This window comes from Coenobita brevimanus, chromosome 41 (assembly GCF_032717465.1).
Source record: "Coenobita brevimanus isolate Jiangsu-jjx chromosome 41, ASM3271746v2, whole genome shotgun sequence".
NCBI lineage: Eukaryota > Metazoa > Arthropoda > Malacostraca > Decapoda > Coenobitidae > Coenobita > Coenobita brevimanus.
The window spans coordinates 18152242-18162241 of record NC_136994.1 but is presented as its reverse complement, the minus strand read 5'-3'; positions in this window follow the sequence as shown (position 1 = coordinate 18162241).

Below are 10000 nucleotides of genomic sequence, written 5' to 3'. Positions count from 1 at the left end.
CCTTCTCTCCTCCCCTCCCTTCCTCCCCCTTTCCTTCCCTCCCTACCTCCGTCTCTCTTTCCCTCCCTACCTCCTTCTCTCCTCCCTCTCTCCTCCCCTCCCTTCCTCCCTCTCTCCTCCCCTCCCTTCCTCCCTCTCTCCTTCCCTCCCTACCTCCCTCTCTCCTTCCCTCCCTACCTCCCTCTCTCCTTCCCTCCTTACCTCCCTCTCTCCTTCCCTCCCTTTCTCCTCCTCTCCTTCCCCCTCTTCCTCCCTTTCTCCATCCCTCCCTACCTCCTTCTTTCCTACCCTCCCTTCCTCCCTCTCTCCTTCCCTCCCTACCTTCCTCTCTCGTTACCCTCCTTCCTTCATCATTTTCTTCTTCCCTACTTCCCTCCCTATTTTATCTCAATTCTCTCTCTCTCTCTCTCCATCCCCCCTACACACCTCATTTTCCCTTCCCTCCCTCCTACCGTCTCTCTCTCTCTCTCTCTCCATCCCCCCTACACACCTCATTTTCCCTCCCTCCTACCGTCTCTCTCTCTCTCTCTCTCCATCCCCCCTACACACCTCATTTTCCCTTCCCTCCCTCCTACCGTCTCTCTCTCTCTCTCATCTGTCTTATCACCCCCTTGAGAGTCAAATAAAAAGATTGCAAGAAGTTGAAGCAGAGATTTATATGACTATCTATCCGTCTATCTATCTGTCTATCTATCCGTCTATCTATATGTCTATCTATCCGTCTATCTATTTGCTGTGCCTCTCCATATCTATCTATCTTATTCTTTATATGTCTGGCTATTCACATCTATCTATCTATCTGTCTATCTATCTATCTGTCTATCTATCTAGTCTGTCTCTCCTTGTATGTGTGCTCCTACGTGTCTATCTATCTCTGTCTATTTCTATCTACCTCGCTGTCTACCTGTCTATTTTTTCTATATCTATCTGTGCACCTATCGCTGTTTAATTATATCTAAGTACACCTTTGCTCTCCCTCTCTCTCTCTCTCAGTCAAGCATTCCTACCTACCTCCTCTCTTTTCTCCCTCCCCTCTCTTTAAATCTTCCCTCCCTCCCTCCCTTCCTCTCTACCGCCCACGCCTCTCTTCCTTCTTACCTACTTCTCTCTCTCTCTCTCTGTCTCTCCACCACCCACGTCTCTCCCTCCCTCCCTGCCTCTCTCTCTACCTGTCTCTCTCCCTGCCTCTCTCTCTACCTGTCTCTCTCCCTGTCTACCTATCCACCATCCACGTCTCTCTGTCTCTCTTCTCTCCCTCCCTCCCTCCCTGTCTGTCTGTCTGTCTGTCTGTCTCTCTCTCTCTCTCTCTCTACCTGCCTGAGGTGTGAGCGTGAAATTACCTGGCCAACAATTAGTCAGCCAACGTAACATTATGACACACATCACTGATCTTACCTTATACCTCCCTTATACTTACCCTAATACTGCCTTACCCTTACCCTAATACTACCTTACCCTTATATTTCCCTATCCTACAGTTCCTTCCCTCACCATATACTTCCCTTACCCTTATATTTCCTCCCTTACCCTAATACTCCCTTATACTTACCCTAATACCACCTTACCCTTACCCTAATACTGCATGATCCTTTTCCTCTATCCTGTATTTCCTCCCTTAACCATATTACTTTTTTACCCTTACCTTATACTCCCTTATACTTACCCTAATACTGCCTTACCCTTACCCTAATACTGTCTTACCCTTATATTTCTCTATCCTACAGTTCCTTCCTTAACCATATACTTCCCTTACCCTTATATTCCCTGCCTTACCCCTACCTTTCATTACTCTTACCCTTATACTGCCTTACATTTACCCTAGTCCTGCCTTACCCTACCCTTATATCCCCTGCCTCACCCTTACTTTCTGCCTTACTCTGACCCTTATACTGCCTTACATTTACCCTAATACTGCCTTACCTTACCCTTATATTCCCTCCCTTACCCTCCCTTATTCTAACCCTAATACAGCCTTACATTTACCCTAATCCTGTCTTAACCTTCCCTTATATCCCCTGCCTCACCCTTACTTTCTGCCTTACTCTTTCCCTTATACTGCCTCACTCCTAATATTCTCCTCCTCCTCTAATGAATTCCTCCATGCCTCCAAAAACTCCTCCATCCCTCCAAAGGTCCCTCCATCCCTCCAAAGGTCCCTCCATCCCTCCAAAAACTCCTCCATCCCTCCAAAAGTCCCTCCATCCCTTTAAAAGTCCCTCCAAAATTCCCTCCATCCCTCCAAAAGTCCCTCCATCCCTCCAAAAACTCCTCCATCCCTCCAAAAGTCCCTCCATCCCTCCAAAAACTCCTCCATCCCTCCAAAAGTCCCTCCATCCCTCCAAAAACTCCTCCATCCCTCCAAAAGTCCCTCCATCCCTCCAAACAAATTTTTTTCCTTCCCTCCCAAAAAATATCGAAAATGAACTCCAAAAAGAGAGAGAGAGAGAGAGAGAGGGACAGATAGACAGATATGTAGGTAGATAGATAGAGATAGATAGATAGATAGAGGGAGAGAAAGAGAGAGAGGGAGGCACGGACAGATAGATAGATAGATAAGGAGAGAGAGAGAGAGAGAGAGAGAGAGGCACGAACAGATAGACAAATAAGAGATAGATTGACAGATAGATAGACAGAGAGACAGAGAAGGAGACGGACAGATAGATAGATAAATGAGAGAAAGAGAGAGAGAGAGAGAGAGAGAGAGGCACGGACAGATAGATAGATAGATAAAGAGAGAGAGAGGCACGGACAGATAGATAGATAAAGATAGATAGATAGATAGATAGATAGAGAGAGAGAGAGAGAGAGAGAGAGAGAGAGAGAGAGATAGAGGGAGAGAGAGATTGTTTATACTTATCGGCATATCTTGTTTACGGCATCGGGGGGGATCACGCATGTAAACAAACAAACAAATAAACAAAGGTAATTAATATGTAATGGTGTGGGGTTGTGTGATAGATAGATAGATAGAGATAGATAGATAGAGGTGGACAGATATAGATAGACAGACAGATGGATAGATATAGATAGATAGATGGATAGATAGATAGACAGAAATATAGAGGGAATATTAGACAGATAGATAGATGGAGAGATAGACAGATAGATGGAATGTTAGATATAGATGGATAGATAGATAGACAGAAATATAGAGGGAATATTAGACAGATAGATAGATGGAGAGATAGACAGATAGATGGAATGTTAGATATAGATAGATAGATGGAGAGATAGACAGATAGATGGAATGTTAGATATAGATAGATAGATGGAGAGATAGACAGATAGATAGCTGTCAACATCATCCCAGAGGATTAAAGGATGCCAAAAAAAATAAATCACTATGGAAAAGGCGTTACGTACCCTTCACTCAGTACCCAAAAAGTACAAAAATTTACCTACCTCAAGACATCAACTTTGCATTAAACCGTAGTGGAGAATAATTCGCTATCGAGAAAGTGTTACGTAAAATTCACAGTAAATTTGGTTCGTATTCTCGTCGGTTAAAGAAGCTCCCTAATACCTCCTCCTAAGCGATTTGTTTGGATATGGGTGTATGGCGATATCGGAAAGATTTACGTAACACAGTAGAAGACAGAAAGGTGTAATAAGCAGACTAATTCGCTTAGGAAAAGGTGTTAACACCCTACGTTATTTATGTAGAGTATGGCGATAGTAGAAGGACTTATTTAACACAGGAGAGGACAATAAGAAAAATAAATCGCTTAGGAGAAGGTGTTAAGATCCTTTCGTATGTTTCAGAGTATGGCGATTGCGAAGGATTTATATAACACAGAGAAGAACAGTAACGTGTTGTGAGTAAAATAAATCGCTTAGGAAAAGATGTTAGACAACGATACTGGAAGGATTTATGTAACCCAGATGACAGTAAGACGTAATATGCAAAACAAATCGCTTAGCAAAAGGTGTTAGGCGGCGATACTGGAAGGATTTATGTAACACAGAAGAGAACAGCAACGTGTGGTAAGCAAAATAAATCGCTTAGGAAAAGGTGTTACGCGGCGATACTGGAAGGATTTGTGTAAGATGTAATACGCAAAACAAATCGCTAAAAAAAGATTTATGTGAGAAACAAATCGCTAAGGAAAAAGTGTTGGACGGCGATACTGGAAAGATTTATGTGAGATGTAATAAGCAAAATAAATCGCTAAGGAAAAAGTGTTGGACGGCGATACTGGAAAGATTTATGTGAGATGTAATACGCAAAACAAATCGCTAAGGAAAAAGTGTTGGACGGCGATACTGGAAAGATTTATGTAAGATGTAATAAGCAAAATAAATCGCTAAGGAAAAAGTGTTGGACGGCAATACTGGAAGGATTTGTGTAAGATGTAATAAGCAAAATAAATCGCTAAGGAAAAAGTGTTGGACGGCGATACTGGAAGGATTTGTGTAAGATATAATAAGCAAAATAAATCGCTTAGGACAAAGTGTTCGATGGGCGATACTGGAAGGATTTGTGTAAGATGTAATAAGCAAAACAAATCGCTTAGAGAAAGGTGTTAGGGCGCTTCCAACGATAATACAGCCATCAGAATACAACCAAAAATACAATAGATTTACATACCTCGTTAACAGCGGGTCACAAAAATCATCACTGGATTTTTCTCTCTCTTCGTACTGACTTCAATGGAATGGGTTCGCTCAGGTGAGAATCGTACACCTGTTGAACGATACGAGAAGGAAATAAAAAATAAATAACAAATAACTAAATAAATGCATTAATAAATAAATAAAAAATAACAAATAAAAGCATCAATATAAATAAATAAATAAATAAATAAATGCATTAATAAATAAATAACAAATAAATAAATAAATGCATTAATAAATAAATAAAAAATAACAAATAAATGCATCAATATAAATAAATAACAAATAAATAAATAAATGCATCAATATATAAATAAATAACAAATAAATGCATCAATATATAAATAAATAACAAATAAATAAATGCATCAATATATAAATAAATAACAAATAAATGCATCAACATATAAATAAATAACAAATAAATGCATCAACATATAAATAAATAACAAATAACTAAACAAATGCGTTAATAAATAAATAACAAATAAAAAATGCATTAAATAAATAAATAAATAAAAATAAATGCATTAATATATTTCAAATAAACAAACAAATAAATGACAAACAAATAAATAAATAAATAAATGCATTAATAAATAAATAAATAAAAAATAAAAAATAAATGCAAATATATTTCAAATAAATAAATAAATAAATGACAAATAAAAAAATAAATGCATTAATAAATAAATAAATAAAAAATAAATGCATTAATATATTTCAAATAAATGAATAAATAAATGACAAATAAAAAAAATAAATGCATTAATAAATAAATAAAAAATAAAAAATAAATGCGTTAACATATATCATCTCAATAAATAAACGAATATAAATTAAAAATCTGTATCATTTTCTATAAATACCAAATAAATCAATAAATACATTAAAAAATAACAACTCAAGAATAAATCAATGAGTGCCATGGTGTTAAGGAGGACAGGTATTTTTCTCACCTGTCAATTAAACGAAAAATAACAATAATAATTAACAATAACTGTGCTACTGTCTTCTCAATAACGATATTTTCTCACTCTTCAATAACCCTTTAAGTTCCAATAACGTTTTAGTTTATTCCAACTCTCTCTCTCTCTCTCTCTAATTAATTTCTAAGTTACCTGGCCTGAAATTTAACCTGTGTCTGCTTCACCTTTACCTTTTCGATTTGGGGATATGGTAGTTTTTTTGGTAACACCCCCCCCCTCCGAAAAAAGGGTAAAAAGACGGGCGCAGAACCACACACACACACACACACACACACACACACACACACACACACACACACACACACACACACACCACAACACAGCTTCTAAAGATAAATGAGGATAATATGTACCGGTAATCTCTCTCTCTCTCTCTCTCTCTCACACACACACACACACACACACACACACACACACACACAGACTACTCATATCTGACGGGTTACTGGGAAGGCCTTCAACTTTTGATAAATTTCCAACAATGATTTTTTTTTGGGGGGGGGGTTAGACCTTCTCACGAAAAATAAAAATAAGTAAAGAAACTAAAAAAAATAATTAATCTCATAAACAGTGAGTGGAGGATATATATATAGCATTGATAGCTTCGTAAATGCTATACAGTGGACCCCTCTCCCCTTAATTTTTTTTTTGGGGGGGGTCAGCTCCCTTTCCCAAAATAAAACCGATCAGAAAAATGAGAAACTGAGGACATAGATTAACAAAACAAAAAAAATCTTATGTCAGGTTCCTTGGTAATGTCCTCCACTATGTAAAATTTTCCAACATTAAATTTGGGGGGGTCAGCCCCTCCTAAACTAATTAAGGAAATAAAATAGAGGAAGAGGGGCAGGTATGGGTCTAATATCTCAGTACATGTTATAGAATAGGCTCCATTCCGATGACTACTACTACTTCTAATCCTACACTACAACTACTAGTATTATTACCGCTGCTATTACTACACTACACTACTGCTATCATTACTACTACTGCTACTTCTACCATTACTACTACTGCTGCTACAACTATTATCACTACACTACTACTACCATTACTACTACTGCTACTACTACTACTACTACACTACTCTATTTTGTATTCTTTTATCGATATGCATATTGCAAGACTAGGTAAGCAATCTTCATATTTTCTCTGAGTGCAAAGGAAAGACCTGCACATCAACTCTATCAATACTACTACTACTACTACTACTATTATTATTGTTGTTATTATTATGCGCTTATTACGTTCACAAAAGTTTATTATCAAGCTGAAGAAATAAGGGACAAAATTGCAGACTTTTAAACGCTAACACCAACCAAAATAAACTCCCCCATCTCTGTTAATGGACCCGCCCTGTCGCGTTGCCAGGTAGCGCCACACAAAAATCCACCTCATCTACCCTTATCTACCTCTAGTATCTACCCGCGCCGCTCACAGTAGGTAGATAAAACACGAGCTCATCTACTGGGAGCAAATTTAAACAGGAGAGTCGAGAGAAAGGCTTTGAAAAAATAAAGAGAAAAATGACAAATTGAAACTGGCACATCAAAGTGGACTCGGACAAACGGTTGCTCTTTCTCCCTTCCTCATTTTCTCTCTCAACAGAAAAAAAAGAAAGGAAAACGGAAGAGGAAAGACACAGGAGTAAATGTGTAAATTCTCTCTGTCTCTCTCTCTCTCTCTCAAAGGAGCAAAGAAAAGGGAAATGGATTGAGAAAGAGGATTGAAGATAAATATTAAAAAGAAATTTCTCTCTCTCTCTCTCTCTCCCCCTCTCTCTCTCAGAAGCCAAGAAAAGGGAAAAGGAATGAGGAAGAAGACTCAAGATATATAAAGCGAATCTCTCTCTCTCTCTCTCAAAATATATGCAGACAAAAGAATTAACTCTCTCTCTCTCTCTCAAAATATATGCAGAGAAAAGAATTAACTCTCTCTCTCCCTCTCTCACTTTAAAAATAGCCTACATTTAGAGAGAACGGAATTAACTGTAAAACACACACACACACACACACACACACACACACACACACACACACACACACACACACTGTTGTTTTAATCTCTCCGATATAATTAACTTTCAACATTTCAGAATACCTGCCGACCAATCTATCAAACCAATTCTATCTATCTATCTATCTACCCGTATCTATCTACGAATCTATCTATATATCCGTGTATCTATCTACAATACCTATCTGTCTATCTATTTATCTATCTATCTATGAGCATTCCACCTGTTTTCATTATATCATTTACCTGTCTATTTATCTATCTATCGGAATCTCTTTATACACTACATCTATCTTCTTACTATGCATCTCTCTCTCTCTCTCTCTCTCTCTCTCTCTCTCTCTCTCTCTTCTTACCAGCCTCTCTCTTCTTGCCAGCCTCTCTCTCTCTTTCTCTCTCTTCTTACCAGTCTCTCTCTTCTTGTCAGCCTCTCTCTCTCTTTCTCTCTCTTCTTACCAGTCTCTCTCTTCTTGTCAGCCTCTCTCTCTCTCTCTCTCTCTCTCTCTTCTTACCAGTCTCTCTCTTCTTGTCAGCCTCTCTCTCTCTCTCTCTCTTCTTACCAGTCTCTCTCTTCTTGTCAGCCTCTCTCTCTCTCCCTCAGGTCTTCGTGCTGGTCTTAACAGCCCAATTAGGTCGTTGGATAGCCCGCTTACGAGGTGGTTTATGCCGGCTGACGGAGGAGGAGGAGGAGGAGGAGGAAGAGGAGGAGGAGGAGGAGGAGGAGAAGAAGGAAGAGCAACAACAGCAACAGCCATTATCATCATCACCATCAGAAGGAGGAGAGGGAGGATGAGGAGGAGAGAAGAAAAGGAGGAGGAAGAGAGAAGAGGAGGAGGAGGAAGAGAGAAGAGGAGGAGGAGGAAGGAGGAGGGAGAGAAAAGGAGGAGGAAAGACAGGGAAGAAGAGGAGGAGGAGGAGGAGGAGGAGGAGGAGGAGGAGGAGGAGGAGAAGGAGGAGGAAGAGAGAAGAGGAGGAGAAGAGGAAGGAGGAGGGAGAGAAGAGGAGGAGGAAAGACAGGGACAAGGAGGAGGAGGAGGAGGAGGAAGAGGAGAAGAGGAAGGAGGAGGAGGAGGAGAGGAGGAGGAGGAGGAGGAGGAGAAAAAATGTGAGGACTTGGAGAGATGGAAAGGGGAAATAAAATAAGGAAAAAGATTAAAGGAAAGAAGATGGAAGAGGAAGAGAAGGAAGCAGAAGAAAAACAGGATGTGGAGGACTGGGAAAGAACTGAGGAAGGAAGGAAGGAAGGAAGGATGGATGGATGGATGGAGGGAGGGAGGGAGGGAGGGAGGGAAAGAAGGAAGGATGGATGGAGGGAGGGAAGGAGGGAGAGGGAGGGAGGTAGGGAGGAAAGATGGAAGGATGGAGGGAGGGAGGGAGGGAGGGAAGGAAGGAAGGATGGATGGAATGAGGAAGGAAAGAGGGATGGATGGATGGATGGATGGAGGGAGGGAGGGAGGGAGGGAGGGAAGGAAGGAATGAGGAAGGAAAGAGGGATGGATGGATGGATGGAGGGAGGGAGGGAGGGAGGGAAGGAAGGAATGAGGAAGGAAAGAGGGATGGATGGATGGATGGAGGGAGGGAGGGAGGGAGAGAGAGAGAGAGGGAGGGAAGGAAGGGTGGAAGGATGGAAGGAAGGCAGGAAGGAAGAAAGGAAGGGAGGGGAGGATGGAAGGAAGGAAGGAAGGAAGGAAGGATGGATGGATGGATGGACGGAGGGAGGAAGGGAGAGAGGAAGGGAAGGAAGGAAGGAAGGCATGGAAGGAAGGAAGAAAGAAAAGATGGAAGGAAGGATGGATGGATGGATGGATGGATGGAGGGAGGGAGGGAGGGAGGGAGGGAGGGAGGGAGGAAGGAAGGAAGGAAGGACGGATGGATGGATGGATGGAGAGAGGGAGGGAAGGAAGGAAGGAAAGAAGGAAGGGAAGAAGGACGGAAGGAAGGAATGAGGAAGGAAGGCAGGCAGGAAGGAAGGAAGGAAGGAAGGAAGGAAGGCAGGCAGGAAGGAAGGAAGGAATGAGGAAGGAAGGCAGGCAGGCAGGCAGGCAGGCAGGCAGGCAAGAAGGAAGGAAGGAAGGAAGGAAACGAAGGAAGGAAGGGGTGAAGAAAAAATATCCAAAAATGAGGCAACGAAAAAGGAGAGAGAGAGAGAGAGAGAGAGAGGTAAAAATCAGGTGGACTATTGCCTCATTAACACCCCAGGGGACGACCATTGTCAACACGGAGAAAGCGCGCCAAATTTGAATGACTTAATTTTACCTCCTCCATTTTTAACCGTTTTTCCCTCCATTTTTAATCGTTTTTCCCTCCATTTTTAACCGTTCTTCCCTCACTTTCCTCCATTTTTAACCGTTTTTCCTCTCTCTCCTCCATTTTTAACCGTT